The sequence below is a fragment of the Neovison vison genome, chromosome 13, assembly GCF_020171115.1.
Source record: "Neovison vison isolate M4711 chromosome 13, ASM_NN_V1, whole genome shotgun sequence".
Lineage (NCBI taxonomy): Eukaryota > Metazoa > Chordata > Mammalia > Carnivora > Mustelidae > Neogale > Neogale vison.
This window is the reverse complement of record NC_058103.1, coordinates 97,985,249-98,002,913: the sequence shown is the minus strand read 5'-3', so window position 1 is coordinate 98,002,913 and position 17,665 is coordinate 97,985,249. Positions and strand designations below refer to the sequence as shown.

The 17,665-nt window shown below is 38.5% G+C and overlaps 1 protein-coding gene and 1 pseudogene across 1 annotated transcript in view; one reads left to right on the top strand and one right to left on the bottom strand.

Moving 5' to 3' along the window:
- Nucleotides 1–17,665, top strand: part of GLCE (glucuronic acid epimerase) — a 119,185-nt gene that overhangs the window by 37,181 nt on the left and 64,339 nt on the right. The gene's annotated exons all lie outside the window — the stretch shown is intronic.
- On the bottom strand, nt 12,276–12,837 carry LOC122894647 (annotated as a pseudogene).

Below are 17,665 nucleotides of genomic sequence, written 5' to 3'. Positions count from 1 at the left end.
AGTATAGATGGAAAATACACGATACTGTGTTACGCAAAGGTTATTAATTAACCTATGAAAAAATTCATAAAATCTTAAAAGTAGTTTTTTTGTACTAGTAAAATTTGATTGAAATTTTTACTTAACCTCTTCTCTACTCCTAGACTTTGCAAATTCTTAACAGTTATATCCTACGAAATACTGTGTGTAGATTTTTCACTTTAGATTATCTATAGAAAAAAAATGTTTTTAAGATTTTATTTATTTGAGAGAGAGTGCACAAGTGGAGGGTAGAGGCAGAGGAAGAGGGAAACACAGGCTCCACACCAAGCATGTAGCCTGTCCAGAGGCTTGATCACAGGGTCCCGGGGTTATGACCTGAGTCAAAGGCAGACGCTTAACCTACTAAGCCTCCATAGACAACCCTATGGAAAATTATTTTTAAAAATAAATCTGGGGGGGTGCATTCTGTTGAGCATCCAACTCTTGCTTTTGTCTCCGGTCTTAATCTCAGGGTTGTGAGATGGAGCCCTGACTCAGACTTCGCAGTTGGTGCACAGTCTGAGATTGTGTCTCCTCTTGCCCTCCCTTTCTTTCTCCCTCTCTCTCAGATAAATCCATAAATCCTTAAAACAAACAAACAAGAATCAATAGGGGTTCTCCTTGTTTAAGATGAATCTGCACTACTGTTCCCCACATAATTAGTATTCATCGAAGGGGATGAACGAATATGAGCCCAATATGAATGTAATTAGAGACTTAAATCTGCCAGAACTTAAATCATAATGATTGAAATATGGATGTAATATTTTGGTACCTTTGAAATTATTGAGATTATTCCCCTAACGATATTAGAATGAGTCAGTGGGAGGATCCCCTTGGTTGGTTCAGTCATTCATTGACCAAAAATATTAATACAGTGCTAATAGAGTACCTACTATTGTCAGGTACTCTTCTATTCAGGTACTCTGAATAGAACAGGAAAGAAATACAACAGGAAAGAAAAGAGACAAAAATTCCTGTTCTTATGAAACTTACATTCTAGTGAAGGGAGACAGAAAATAACAGATGAGATACATAGTATGCCAGATAACAATAGGTACTGTAGAGAAAAATAAGAGATGGAAAGGCCATTGGGAATGTTGGGAGGTGCTGGAGGAGAGCGCAGGCCAGACAAAGAAGGGAACGACTGAGCAAAGACATGAAGGAACAATCTATACAAACAGTAGTCTTAGAGAAGAGTATTCCTGTTCCAAGGTAAAAGTAAGTTCAGTGTCTATAAGGGAAGTGTGCTTCATGTGTTCGGGGAACAGGGAGGAGGCCAGTGTGACTGAGTGGAGTGAGCCTAAGGGAAAATATTAGATGATGTTAGAGAAATAATGGCAAGCTAGTTAATTGAATTTAAGGGGACTTTGCCTTTTAATCTTAAAAAAGGACGTCATTAGAGAGTTTTGAGCAGAGTTATCACATGGTCTTTTTTTTTTTTTTTTTTTAAATTATCACCAGTGGTGTGGGTGGGGGGAAGTGGGGGTTTGAGGGAGAAATAGATCATTTAGGAGACAATTGCGATAATCTGTGTGTGCTTGGTAGCAGTGGAGATGATGAAATATGGTTGGATTCTGTTTTAAAACTGAAGACAACAGGTTTTGCTGATAAGAAATAAGAGGGGGAGAGAAAGCAGGGCTAACAGTAGATGTTTGGGCCTAAGCTATTGGAAGCTTATAGTTACCATTTGCTAAGATGGGAGAGTGTGGAAGGAGAAGCAAGTTTGTTGGTTGGGTGGTGGTGAGGTTATTTAGGAGTTTTATTTTTTTTTTTTTTTATAGATTTTATTTATTTGAGACAGAGAGAGAGCGTGCGAGCGAGCACATGCGCACACACTTGAGCATGAGTGGGGGGGGGCAGAAGGAAGGGGAGCAGGGAGCCTGATACAAGCTTCATTCCAGTACCTGGAGATGATGACCTGAGCTGAAGTCACCTAGAGAGTGAATGTAGATGGAAGTACTGTTCTATACCCGATTCCAAACTGCATTTCCCCCCAACACCATGCAGTTCTTGAGATACCAGCTGAATGCCCTACAATTTAACTCAATTCTAACTGTCCAGAGAGAGCTTCAGGTTCCTCATGTTAAGGGCTCAGTCCTACAAGACTAATCCCCCTTTCAGATGCTAGACACAAGTCCAGGTGTTCCCAGTGACCCCTATTCTTGTGTTTGGCTAATTTATACTACAGTGGCTAACAGAACTCAAATACTTTACTTAGAGATAACTGGTTTATTATAAAAGAATGTAACTCAGGAATAGCAAAGTGGAAGGAGATGCATAGGGCAAGGTATGAAGAAAGGGTGCAGAGCTTCTGGGCTCCCAGGGAGCAGCACATCACTCTTTACAGATGTCAATATGTTCTCAACTTGGAAGGTTTCCTAAACTCCTCCTATTGTATGTTTTATGGAGGCTTCATTACATAGGCACGATTGATTAAATCATTGGCCATTGGTGACTGAGTCAACCTCTAGTCACTTGCCCCTCTCCTTTTCCAGAGGTCAAGTGGGTGAGACTGAAAGTTTCATGGGTAGGACTGAAGGTTTCAACCTTCTGGATTCAGGTTGGTGTTCCTGTAACTTCCTTGGTACTTTCTAAATCACTTCATTAACACAACAAAAGACATCTTTATTGTTCTCCTCTCTTAGGAAATTCCAAGAGCTTCAGGAGTTTTGTGCCAGAAACGGAGAAAACCAAATATACATATTTCTTTTTATAAATTAGTGTCACACTGGAGAGAAGAGGTCTGAGGACTGAATTCTGGAACATTCTGTATTTAGGGAGAAGAGAAATGAATCAGCAAAAGAGAGTGAGAAAGATGAAAACCAGGAGAGTTGGTGTTCTGCGAACCATGTATTTTATAGGAGGAGTTACTGTTTCTATTAGCTGCTGGTCACAGGTAAAGTAGAAGGAAGACAGAATTGATCATTGTATTTAGCAATATGGAAGTCATTGACTTTATTAAGGGCAAGTTTGACAAATAGGTGGAGAATAAAACCTGGTTGACAGGGATTCAAGAGATGAGATGGTGAGTATTGACAACACTTTTTAATTTTATTTTAAAGGGGGAGCTGTACACACATGGCATATAGAGTTAAGGGAGGGAATTTATTTTTGTTTTAAAATATGGGGTGAGAATGACCCCGTAGAAGGGGAATATTTGGCAGTGCAGTAGAGAGAAGAGGTCATTGCTGGAGCATTTTCCTTGCATAGGTGGAGGGTAATTGGGATCTAGTATACAGGTGGAAAGCTTGGCCCTTGCCAAGTCCTATCTTGGAGCATAGACCATTTATTCATAATTAGTGATATTATTCCATAATAAAGTAATGTTCTGTAATCTAGTGGAAGTTGAAAGTTTACTAATTAACTAAAGTTATACTGTGTATATACAATACTAGAAAGCTCTTTGACTCTTATGCTACCTATAAACGCTTGTACGTTTTTGAAGTTGGAGCACCAATAATCATCTCTGCCCTCTATGTTCCAGATTTACCAGATTACCTATAGTTTTCCAAACTGACCATTATATTTCATGCTTATAACTCACATTCCCCCTTTCAGAGAACTTCATTGCCTATGCCCTTCCAAAAACAAACTCTTTCTTAAGTCGCCACTGTACCCTGCACATATGTACTTCTGTTAGACTGCTTAAAACACTTTATTACATTTATGTACATGTTTCTCACCCATTACTAGATTGTTAATGCCTTGATCCTACTCATTGCTCAACTCTTGGTTCCTTCAGTACAATGTTCAGTGTTATGTGCCTATATTATCTATTGCTGCCTAATAAATTGCCTTCAAAACTTAGCAGCTCAAAACCACATCATCTGGGGCACCTGGGTGGCTCAGTCATTAAGCGTCTGCCTTCAGCTCAGGTCATGGTTCCAGGGTTCTGGGATCAAGCCCCGCATCGGACTCTGCTTGGCAAGAAGCCTGCTTCTCCTTCTCCCACTCCCCCTGCTTGTGTTCCCTCTCTCCCTGTGTGTCTATCAAATAAATAAATAAAATATTAAAAAAAAAAGTCATCTCACTGTAGCTCAGGAATATAGGAATGGCTTAGGTGGTCTTTTATAAGGCGACAGTCAGTGTGTTGAGTAGGCCTGCAGTCTCATCTGAAAGTTTACTGTGGAAGGATCCACTTCCTAGCTCACTCACATGGTTGTTGGCAGGATTCATTTCCTTATTGGGCTGTTGGTCAGAGGCCTCCCTTGGTCCCTTGCTACGTGGACCTTTCCAGAGTATCTACCTCAGAGCAAGTAAGCAAGAGGGCAAGAAAGAGTACCAGCAGAAGAGAGTGCTAGCAAGTAGGACATCATCATCATTTTTAACCTAATCACAGAAGTGACATCCCTTCACTTTTGCCCTATTCTGATCTTCAGAAGGAAGTCAGTAGGCCCAGCCCACACTCAGGGGAACAGCCTGTGAGTACCATGAATGCAGGAATCATTGGAGATCCGTTATAGAAGTATGCCACCTAGTCCCCAAACACTGGTACTATGAAGCGCTTACATGTTGAATGGATTAGCCTCTTTTTCAAGCACCCTCATTTCTGTAGCATACATTTGTGAGAAGGCTGGCTGAGGGTGAGGGCTCTGCTTGACGCTACCAAACACAGCTGCTTTTCAGGAGTTCTCTCGACCCCTGTTTTCCCATGTCCTTAATGCTTTGCTTTTATGAAATAAGTTAACATTAGTGAAAAGTTAAAATCATGTTGCGCCTCTGTGACCTAAATAAAACCAGGAATGCTACTTAGGAAAATCAGAATACATGTAGTATATAATTTAATGGGATTTCAAGAAATAGTCTAATAGCAAGCTGTATTTTAAGTTCATTCAAGATTCCCATCATCCCCAGTCCATATACTACTTTATGACCTGGATAGACAAAATGATGTATCAAAATTTGAGCAGTTGAAGTAGATAGCTAAATTTGCTCTCTACTATAAAATAATCTTTTCTTACAAAAATAAGCTCTTAATAGGCTGGAAAAACTATCAGGTCACGGATTTGGATTTTGGTTGGGGGAGGCATTTAAAATTGAGGCAGTTTAATCTTTAGAAGAGAACTAAGGAATCTCATCCTAGACTCATAATATGTTCCATATTAGCAATAATTTACCTAGCCTTATCTTTTTACAGATGAGGAAATGGCTACCCAGTCAGTGATGTACCCAAGCTGCTGGTGGCGGGACCAGTGCCAGATCCCAGGCCACCAGTTCCATAAAGTGCACTATACTGTGCCACATTGCTAGTCATAAATCATACTGGAACTACTTTGGGATCTTTAAAAGTACTTAGGCCTGTCCCATCCCCAGATATCCTGAGTTCATTGGGGTATAAGTTGAACACTGAGATTTTTAAGAGCTCCAAGTTTGAAAACTTCCATAAGGAATGAGTGTGCTTATGGACTTGGAACCAGAGTGAGATCAATAGTACAGACTTCCATCCATTCTGATGCCTTAATCATATATTTGGCTAGGTTTTATCTGGGCAGTAAGAAAAGTCTTTACATTGAGAAATAGCCAAGAGTTTTGCTGAACAAAGGCTTTCTTAATAAAGTTGTCCTTTCACTCACTAGTGTGTGTTTTGTAAATGAGATGGCCTGCAACAGAATTCTCCTTATCATGAAATAGGAGAACAGTTCTTTGACACTGATCAAGCAAGGAGAAAGTCTTCTGCCATCTGTGTTGTGGCGTGCTCTGCTGTTGTTTTAACTAGATAAAATTCTAATTACTGTTAAACAAATTCTTTATGAGTTTTTTTTTAATATTTTAGAGCAAGTATATAAATAGAAAGAGGCAAAGAAACGGTTCCAGATTTAAAAACAAAAGGCTTTGCCTTTGAAAGTAAGTTAATCTGGATTTGACATGCTGGGTTGTTCAATAACACATTTCTGTGTATGTCCTCGGTATTGCCTGTTGCAAGGAAATTTGCAGTTTTATTATAATCATTCTGTGGGGCAATCATGCACTCTTTGGTAGGATGCTGACTGAGCATTGTAACTAGAAAATAGAATTCGGGATTGGTAAACAACACATCTTGTTTCAGGATATCCCTTCCTTTAAACAAGGTATTTTCCTTCATAAGGACAGGTACCAGCAGCATGAAGTAGAAGAGTTAATAGGAGATTGTGGTCAGATTGAAGCATTAAGGATTTAAGATCTTTGAAAGAGTGTCAAGGTGATGACAAGAGGCTATACATTCAGGTTGCTAGAATAGAAGTTACAGGGGGTGCATTTGTTTTCTATTGCTACAGTGGCAAATCACTACAGGCTTTGTGGCTTAAACAACAGAAATCTATTATCTTACATTCTGTAGGTCAGGAGGGTCCAGCTGGGCTAAAATCAAGATTTCACCAGGATAGGATTCTTTTCCTTCCAGTTGTAGGGCTGACATCCCAGTTGCCTTACTGGCTATCCCATGAGGACCCTTCTCAGACCCTAAAGACTACCCTCATACCTTGACTTATGGCATTCTTTCCTCTATTTTAAAAGCCAGCAACAACAGGTCAAGTCCCTTTCACACTTAAGGTATTTCCTCCTCCTTCTTCTGTCTCATCTCTGTGATCCACTTTTTGTCTTCCTCTTCACTTTAAAGGACTTTTGTGGTTGATTAGATTGGACGCACTTGGATAATTTAGGCCAACCTCCCCATTTTAGCATCCTTAATCTGAATAATAACTGAAAATCTTTTTGTCATGTAAGGAAAGCTAGGCTGGGGGTAGGAGTGAAAGGAGAAAGGACATCTTTGGAGGGCTGTTCTGTCTGTCAAAAGGGGCTAGGTCACTGAAGTCAAGGAAAGCAAATGTCAGTATTGACAGGGCTGTTGAAAATCTTTTGTCCAGCAAATAATTTCTGATTACTTACATTGTGCCAGGCATTGCAATAGGCACTGGGGCTATTGTGATAAATAAGACAAGACACATTCCCTCCCCAGCCTGTATGTATATAGCAGCAAACTTAGAACAAGCAAACCAGAGCAGTGCTTTATAAAGGATTCTTCATGTTCTTTGTATTTATATTAAGTTCTTTGAAAGCAGATACTAGTGTTCTTTGTTTTGGTCCTTTCCTCATCCCACCACTAGACCAGTGTTTTACATCTTACGGGTTTAACAGATACTGTTCACAAAGGCTTACTTTGGTTTTCCTTTGCATTGTTAAGAATCTGATTTATCTCTTTTCTGATATTTTCTACTCTAAAAGCAGTGAGGAATTTTGAGTTCAATCCAGGCTAAGATGGCAAGTTAAGATTTAATCAGATTCCTGCTGAAGAATTTTTTAAAGGATTTAAAAATTTTCATGTACTCCATCTTCCTTTCCTGAGTTAAAACTCCAGAGTGGTAAAGGCAGCTTTACAAATGCTGTCATCATATAAATTTGCCCTTTTGCTTTATTTCTCCTGGGTTCGACAGCCAGAAAGTACCAACCCAATTTTTAGAAAATCAGCAGTTCTATTAAGCCCTGTATTCATCAATAGATAGTAAAAAATTACCAACCCTGAAGCACATTAAAATAAACTTCTCAATCTGGCTTTTCCATGGATAGATAGCCTATTAAAATAATGGGGAAAAATGAGTGAAAGAATAAAAATAAAATAATGGAAGAGATAGACTCTTTACTATGCCTAGAGCTATCTTCTTCATATTCAACTCCCTGTTGTTCTCCCACTGTGTGCTGAGTGTCAGTCTGTTTTTTTGTGAAAAGCCACAGGATTCTTACAAGTTGTTCAAAGACTTTAAAACAATGCTTAATTTTTTCAGTGGTAGTCAAGGTTATTCTGTGCTATGTAATGTCCCAGAGCAGCAATGAGGAACTTTAGTAATGATGGGTTGAAATAAACATTGGTGTGTGCGTTTTATAGATAATATACCAGCATTAATTTCAAACTTGATCATCACAGAACTTCTTATCAAAACAATTGGCAGTTGAAGTGGCGGGGGTGTGGGAGGTTGGGGTACCAGGTGGTGGGCATTATAGAGGGCACGGATTTCATGGAGCACTGGGTGTGGTGAAAAAATAATGAGTACTGTTTTTCTGAAAATAAATAAATTAAAAAAAAAAAACAGTTGGCAAGTGGTTAAATATATTTGTTGCAAAGGTGTGAGCTCCAAAGCATACATGTCACATAGGATCTTAGGGCACCTTCTTAATTTTGGTACACACAGAACTCCAACCAAAATTCCTTCCTGATTCTTTTTTTTAAATTAATTATTTTTATTAACATATAATGTATTATTTGCCCCAGGGGTACAGGTCTGTGAATCATCAGGCTTACACACTTCACAGCATTCACCATAGCACATACCTTCCCCAATGTCCATAACCCAACCACGCTCCCCGCCAACAATCCTCAGTTTGTTTTATGAGATTAAGAGTCTCTTATGGTTTATCTCCCTCCCAACCCATCTTGTTTCATCTTTTCCTTCTCTACCCCCAAAGCCCCCCACTCTGCCTCTCAAATTCCTCATATCAGGGAGATCACATGATAATTATCTTTCTCTGATTGACTTATTTCGCTCAGCTAATACCTTCTAGTTCCATCCCGGTCATTGCAAATTCCTTCCTGATTCTTTGGCAGTTAACATTATTTATGGATATCTTATCCATATGACTCTTCATGTCTCCAAACAAGTAGCCTAAGTATATTTACACAAAATTTCATTTCTGATAAAAGAAATTTTAGAACAGTAGATGAAAAATTCATTTCATTTGCTTATGTTAAGATGGGTATTGTCCTATTAAATTTGCATGATATTAATGTGGGTTGAGGAAGGCGATAGCTGCTTTTGTTTTATAAAGGTGTTTTAATGCACTATAATCATGAAAGCATTAACAGATAATGTTGATTTCTGTGGGCTTTTTTTTTTTTAATGCTTCAGTGAGTGTCTAGGAAAGTGTAGCATCCTGTCAGATTTCATTCATATGCAAAAATTCTTATTAAATGGAAACTTTTGGCGCGCCTGAGTTACCTCAGTCCATTAAGTGTCTGCCTTTGGCTCAGTTCATGATTCTAGGGTCCTGAGTTCGAGTACCATGTCGGGCTTCCTGCTTAGCTGGGAGCCTGCTTCTCCCTCTCCCTCTGCTCCTCTCTGCTGCTCATACTCTTGTGCGCTCTCTCAAATGAGTAAATAAAAATTCTAAATAAATAAGTAAATAAATTTAAAAAATGGAAACTTTTGAGGAGGCTGGGAGTATAACAATACAATAATAAAAATAACTGAGGTTCTTTTGATTTTTGTAAAAAGAGAAGGGAAAAGATCCTCTGGTTTTGGTCATTAAAATGTAGTATTGACTTAAATACATGCAATGCCACAGTGAAATGGTATTTACTGACTTATCGAAGCTTTTGACAGGTATATTTGCATCTTTAGACATCAGATTTGAATTCTTAAAGCAGCCTTTGTTTAGTAAATTGAACATTTACTGAGAAGATTACATGGAAGAATAAGCATACTGATTTGCAGTTGGTGCAGTTTTAGCTGGTGTTAAAACTAAACTGGCCTTAGTGAATTCTTACCCTGGCTACACAGAAATGGCTTCAGTTTGAAAGAATATGGTTTCAGAAGTCATATATTTTTCCAAATGTGTTTCTGGGGAAAATAAACCTAAATTCTTGAAGCAGGCCATTTCACTTCTAATTGAATGTAATACTAGGAAAACAAAAAGCCTTAAGGCAAAAACTGTTTCTTACAGAGGTTTTTGTTTTCCATTTGAAATTAGTGCAGTTGGAGATTGGCTTTTTTTTTTTTTTTTTTTTAAACTCCGATTCTTTTAAACAAAGTATAGCAATGTAAAATTGTTGCTAAATTTACTAGCACAACTGAGAACAATTGTCTTCTTTAAAAAAAAGTAATCAGTGGGACGCCTGGGTGGCTCAGTTGGTTAAGCAGCTGCCTTCGGCTCAGGTCATGATCCCAGCGTCCTGGGATCGAGTCCCACATCGGGCTCCTTGCTTGGCAGGGAGCCTGCTTCTCCCTCTGCCTTTGCCAGCCATTCTGTCTGCCTGTGCTTGCTCTCTCTCCCCCTCTCTCTAATAAATAAATAAAATCTTTAAAAAAAAAAGTAATCAGTGAGTTTTATTTAAATAAAATAGTTGCCTGAATATGATTTAAAAAAATAACACCTAAGATAAACCTAGAAGTCAGATTAAATAATAATAAAAGGTGTTTTCAAGAGACGTAGTGCCTTTCTACTTAGATTTTAAAATTTAAACCAATTGTTGTGTATGGGTTTGAATGTTTTGTTCTGTGTGTATGTGCAGTATAATGAAAGCTTATGTAGTGCTGTATTAGTTCAGGTAAAACTCTTGCAGAAGAGTAGATTTCTGAATATTATGTTATCTGATTTACATTTTTGCTTCACCTTCTTATTCAAGTAAAACAATTTTTGCCTGATAATAAAGGTGGAAACAAATGATTATGTTTTACTCTCGAATGTTAGAATGTTCTTAATGCATTTGAAGTAGAATTAATTACATTTTTTTCCTTCCCTGGAATTCTCTGGCTATAAATCAGTTTTGTTTTTTTTTATTAATGAAAGTTCTTTTATGATGCCCTTAAGCACCTGTCAAGATTTACTCTTCAATTAGGTAGGTTTGTGATTAGACTCTTTGCAGGTGATGCACTGACTAGAGGAATTGACTTTTAGGCTATTGATTCTATGTGTTAGGACTGAGCAGAGAAATTTTCATTTGTTTTATCTTAAAAGTAGCCAGAATAAATGAGAGGATTCTTATAGACTGTAAAACCCAAACTAAATATCCTGGAAAAATCTTCGTGACTTAAAGGTTATTTGTTTAAGTAGCAGAAATTAATTTTTTAATGAACATGAAGTAAAATTGCCTCGTGGGCATACAGTTGATGAACTTTAACATGTGTAGATTTTCTTGTAACTGTCATCACAGTCAGTATCCAGATACCCAGATGGTTCCATTAGTTCATAAAATTCCCTTATGCTATCTCTATGTAGTTTTGTTGGGTCCATGGTCAAAGGAGCGAGATTGATAACAAAGCAAAGGTCAAGCAAAGCTTTATTTCGCGCCAGGCATCAAGAATCAAACTGACCGGCGGGGGCCGTCTCTTGCAAAGAGGTGACCTCTCTCTGCCTTACAGACTAGCTTTTAAGGGCAAAGGCCATGTGGTTGGGCCTGACCACGCACAGGTGGCCAGTGAGATTGTAACACACAGAGAAAGCTGCGCAGTCATGCTAGGTCACATATAAGTGACCAATTGAATTACAATTTACCTTAGAGTAGATATTTGACTTAGCCTATCACCTTGGTCAGAATTGGCACCCAAAAGGTGCCCAGAGGGCGGGGCCCATATTCCTTGGTAGCTGGGGAGACAGTATGCGCCCCTACTGATTGCATACCTCTACCTGGCCTGACCCACCGTTGTATTTGGGCTTTGTTACCTGGGACTGGTTTCTGGGACTTGTTTTTAAGTAAATTCCCTGAGGTGTGGGGGCAGGGTCAGTTTAAGTTTTACTGCATAAACAACAAAATCACTGTTAACCGGATAGAGCTGCTCTGGCTAAATAGGCCCTTACAGTTGTACTCTCTTTATCTCACCCTGGCAACCACTTTGTTGTTTAGTTTTATCTTTTCAAAAATGGCCACTAAGTGGGATCATAAAGTATGTAGCTATTTGAGACAGTTATACATGCATTTACTCAGGATAGTGCCTTAATATTTCATCTAACTTGTTTTATATATCATTATTTCATTCATTTTTATTGCTGAGTAGTATTTGATTTAGTGGATTTACCACAGTTTATCCCTTAATTCATTGAAGGACTTTGAGTTGTTTTAAGTTCGTGACTATTTTAAATAGGGATGTTATAAACATTTGTTTGTTGACTTTTGTGAATACAAGTTTTCATTTCTCTTGGGTAAATACATAGTAGTGAGATTGTTGGTAATTGTATAATTTTACTTAATAAGAAATTGCCAAACTGTTTTCTAAATTGGTTGTACCACTTTGTAGTCCCATCAGCAATGTGTGATTGTTCTAGTTGTTTTGTCTATTTGCCAGCACTTGGTAGGGTCATTCTTTTATTTGTTTAGTTTTTATTTCATAATCATAAACTTAACTCTGTAATCCATCTAGACTTAGAAGGGAGTAAGGAAAACCTATAGAATTGCGGTGAGAGCACAAAGATTATAGGATATTTTAAACAGGTAGAGGTGAAGAGGTACTCTCCTGAGCTACAGAAGGAACGGTCTGGTAGTTAAGATAAAACACAAGTGAAATTTATTACATTTGTCCATAGTCAGCAATGGTGATCATTTGCTGGTCTTGCCATTCCTGGCTCTAAAGCACTCCATGTCTTTTATAGTATTCATGCCCTCCTTCACCTTGCCAAAGAACACATATTTGCTCTCCAACCACTCAGTGTTGGCACTGCAGATGAAAAACTGGGAACTATTTATGTAGGGTTTAACATTTGCCATGGAGAAGATGCCAGGACCTGTGTGCTTCAGGATAAAATTCTTATCATCAAATTTCTCCCCATAGATGGACTTGCTGCCAGTGCCATTATGGCATGTGAAGTCACCACCCTGGCTTGTAGATCCTGGAATAATCCTGTGAAAGCAAGCACCTTTATAACCAAATCCTTTTCCCCAGTGCTCAGCGCACAAAAGTTTTTTGCTGTCTTTGGAGCTCTGTCTGCAAACATCTTAAAGGAGACGTGGCCAAAGTGCTTGCTATCCACAGTGATATCCAAGAACACAATGCGGTGACCATGGCTGGATAGGCACAGGCAGCCCTGGGGCAGCAGCATCTGCAAGTGGTCATTCTCTTTAATTACAACCATTCTAATAGATTTGGAATGATATCTGATAATCATGATTTTAAATTGCATTTTTCTAATAGTTAATGATATCAACCACTTTGTTATGTGTTTTTTTGCTATACGTGTATTCTTTTTGGGTCTCTCCAAGTCTTTTGTCCACTTTATAAAATAACAGAAACTTTATTTGGGAATAATTTTAGATTTGTAGAAAAGTTGCAAAGATAATATAGAGGATCCCTGTATGTCTCTCATCCAGATGATAACATCTTATAAAACCAAGACCAAATACATTCATCAAAATGAAGAAACCAACATTGGTACCTTAATGTTAACCAAATTCCAAATTTTAGACTCAGATTTTGTCAGATTTTCCATGAGTCTCCTTTTTATGTTCTAAGGATTCCACATTGTGTTTACTATCTCCTTATTCTCCTTTGGTTTTTGGCAGTTTCTTAGTCTTCCCTTGTTTTTCATAACCTTGATAATTTTGAGTATTAATACTAGTGAGGTATTTTGGAGAATATCCCTTAATTTGTGTTTATTTGATGTTTTCTTCTGATTAGACTGAGGTTAAGGATTTTAGGGGAGGATACCAAAGGTATGATAGTGAAGTACCCTTCTCATCACATCATATTAGGGAGTATCTGATATCATCTGGTTAAGGTAGTGTTTGCTAGGTTACTATCCTGTAAAGTTATTATTATTTTTGTCTTTACGTCATCTCTTCTTTGGAAGTGAATCACTATTTCTAGCCTGCACTCAAGGAGGTGGGGTGATGGTTTCATTTTATGGTCTGTCTACATATATTATTAGGATTTCTTCCATAAGAAAGTTTGTCCCTTACCTTTGATTCATTCATTAATTCTTTCATTCATTTAGGTCATTATGAATACTTATTTTTATACATTGGCTTATAACCCAATGAATGTTATTTGTTTTGTTGCTAAAATTATTTCATTGTTGAACCCTGTATCCCTTTGACATTTGTTGAATAGTGCCTTGATTTCTGGCACTACAAGATACTCCAAACTCATCTTATATTTTCTCCACCCTATTCCTAGCCTCAGTCATTCTCTGAGCTCTGGTTTCTTGTATTAGAGAATTGTGTTTAGAGACCAGTGTCTGGGTGCTGGATGTACTCCTTACTCTTGGGGTGTCACTGTTTCTAAGCCTTTTCAGAGGATAAAGGTGGGAATTATACATCTGTATGCTAATCTGTGTGTATGTACACATTATAATTATGTATTTATGTATTTGTGTATTATGTAAGCAGTATATATGTTAAGTTCATACCAAAGTCTGTGACTCTGCTCCAGTACCATAAGGTTCATTCCAGCCTTCTCCTTTTTGCTTAACTACTAACTTTTCTTGAGAATGAGAAACCTGGCTTATTTACATTTTTGTTCCACCGCGGTGTACATGTAAAAAGTAAATTTAGAATTAACCATTGCTATTATAAAAAATAAATTTACCAACTAGAGTACTGTGTTTATGTATGGGTCCTTTTGTATTTAGCCTTAAAGTTTCCATTTAAAATACTGTTTTCCAAAGTTACTTAGGTCAGCTTATTTTCCTTCTAACCTCTTCAGTGGGGTGTTTGCCTTTCATTTGCAATACAGTCAGACGCATTTGTCACAGACTGCATTCTATCTTAAAATTTCCCTAGCATCTTAGTTGATTTTTAAAAATTTGCATACATTAAGGGTGCCTGGGTGGCTCAGTGGGTTAAAGCCTCTGCCTTCTGCTCAGGTCATGATCCCAGGGTCCTGGGATCAAGTCCTGCATAGCATCAGGCTCTCTGCTCAGCAGGGAGCCTGCCTCCCCTCCACCCCCTGCCTGCCTCTCTGTCTACTTGTGATCTCCATCTGTCAAATAAATAAATAAAATCTTTTTTAAAAATTTGCATACATTAAAGTTCACTTTTTGCATGTACAGTTCTGTGGATTTTGACAAATGCACAGGGTCATCAGTCACTATCCCAGTACCATACAGACAGTTTCATCACACCGAGTGTTCTCCTATTAAACAGTGCTGGACCCAGTTAACAACCTGTGTATATGTGCATGTATAGGGCAGAGGAGTTCCCCACACCAACCAGCAGCTGGGTGTCCTACAATTCAACTAAATGTCTGACAATCTACCCAGAGATAGTATCGGTTAAGGGCTCAATTCCATATGACTGTGCACTCCATACCTCAGTTCATATACCAGGTGCAAGCCGAGATTGTCACCAGTGATTCTGACCAACAAGCTATCAATCAGAAGTTCCAATGACTCCCTTTGCGTTGGTGGTATAGTGGTGAGCATAGCTGCCTTCCAATGACTCCCTTCTTGGGTTTGATTAATTTGTTAGAGTAGTTTTCAGAACTCAAACATTTAACTTACTAGATTATTGGCTTATTAAAAAGGTATATAACGTAGGAACAGCCAGATGGAAGATAAGTCTAGGGCAAGGTATGGGAAAAGGGTGCAAAGCTTCCATGCCCTCTGAGAGCACACTGCTCTCCAAATGCCCATGTATCCACCACCTAGAAGTTCTCTGAAACCCTTCCTGTTGTGTTTTTTTTTTTTTTAAAGATTTTATTTATTTATTTGAGAGAGAGAGACAGTGAGAGAGAGCATGAGCGAGGAGAAGGTCAGAGAGCGAAGCAGACTCCCCATGGAGCTGGGAGCCTGATGTGGGACTCGATCCCGGGACTCCAGGATCACGCCCTGAGCCGAAGGCAGTCGTCCAACCAACTGAGCCACCCAGGCGTCCCTCCTGTTGTGTTTTTATGGAGGCTTCATTACATAAACACAATTGATTAAATTATTGGCCATGGCACTTGATTCAGACTGTATTCCTTCTCCCCTCCCTGGAGGTTCATGGGGTGGAACTAAGTTTCCAACTTCCTAATCCCAGGATTGGTTCTTCCAGAAACCTTCCTTCCTCAGTTACTTTCTGTAAATCCAGTTGTGGTGGAAAGGAGCTTATTACAACTAACAAGTCACCCATTTCACCTTTATGGCTCTGAAGTGATTATAGGAACTGAGGCCAAGAGGCCAAATACAACAAAGGATGTTTCCCTTGCTCTTATTACTCAGGAAGTTCCAAGGGTTTGGGAACTGTGAGCCAGGAACCATGGATGAAGTATAAATATATATGAAAAATATGTTTTGGTCGTCTGAATGACCACATGTGTGTATTTGTTATAAATCACAAAGTTGCACTAAGTTCTGACACCATCTACCTGGAGATAGTAGCAAATTCCACATGTTAAGGGCTCAGTCCCAAAGGTCTGCCCATCCCACATCTCAGTTCACACACCTGCTTTGTAGTTAGCCATTCCCACATCCCCCAATCCCTGACAACCACTAATCTCTTTTCTTTCCATGTTGTTTTGCCTTCTCAAGTGTGTCATATACATGCAGTCATATAATATGTAACTTTTTGAATCTGACTTCTCACTTAGTGAAGTGCATTTAAGATTTCTCCTTGTTGGTCTTATGAATCAAATAGTTCAGTTTTTTTTATTCCTTCAGAGTATTCTATTGTATGGATTTACCACAATTATTTTATCCATTCTTCTTACTGAAATAACTTTCTAGGCCCAAGATAAAGCTGCTCCTCCTCCAGGTGCCACACCAGCAAACTGAAACCGTATCTCTATAAATGCTCCACTTCACCAAAAACACAGGCTCTCTGATAAGACAATCCCTAAACACCACGCCAACTCTGGGCCTTCTCACCCCAAATGAGGTTGACTGTGTGGTTCTAGCCAATCAGATATTTTTCATTTTTTTCCTTCCTTTTTCTTTATTCTTTATCCTGTAGAAGCTTCCTGTCTTCTGCCTCATTTTTACTTATTGGAATAGAGACTGTCCACTTCATAAAGTGTTAAATAAAATTTGTTTCACCTAAATTATTACCTTTAATCATTTTTTGTTTGTTCTTAACAACTTGTTGAAGGACATCTTGGTTCCTTCAGTTTTTGTTGATCGTGAGTAAAGCTTCTATTAAACAGTCATGTATAGATTTTTGTGTGACTATGCTTTCAGTTCACTTGAGTAAGTAATCTAGGAGCTTGATTGCTGGGATGTATAAGTGTAAATTTAACTTTATAAGAAACCGCCAAATTGTTTCTCAAAGTGGTTGTGCCATTTTTCATTCCCACGAGCAATGAATGAGAGTTCCTATTGCTCTGCATCTTTGGCAGCGTTTTCTTTTGCTATGTTATTGGTTTGTGTTTTTGTTTTCATTTTATTTATTTTTGCTGTTTTTAAAAAGATTTATTTACTGATTTGACAGAGAGAGACACAGTGAGGGGGGAACACAAGCAGGGGGGAGGGAGAAGCAGGCTTCCCACTGAGCAGGGAGCCCAATGCGGGGCTTTATCATGACCTGATCCACCCAGGTGCCCCTGGTTTTTTGTTTTTGTTTTTTTTAAATTTTAGCCATTCTAATCAGTGTGCTTTTTGTTCACATTTAAATTGGATTGTTTTGGGGTGCTTGGGTGGTTCAGTGGGTTAAAGCCTCTGGCTTCGGCTCAGGTCGTGATCCTGGGGTCCTGGGATGGAGCCCTGAATCCATCCATCCATCCAGCTCTCTGCTCAGTGGGGGTTCTGCTTCCTCCCCTCTCTCTGCCGATCTACCTACTTGTGTGTCAAGTAAATAAATAAAATCTTAACAAAAAAATTGGATTGTTTTCTTCCTGTTGAGTTTTGAGAGTTCTTTATATATTCTGGATACAAATATTTTGTTGAATATGTTATTTACAAACATTGTTTCCCTGTCTGTAGCTTGTCTTTATATTATATTAGCTAACTTTCTAGAGCAGAAGTTTTTAATTTTGATAAAGTCCAATTTATC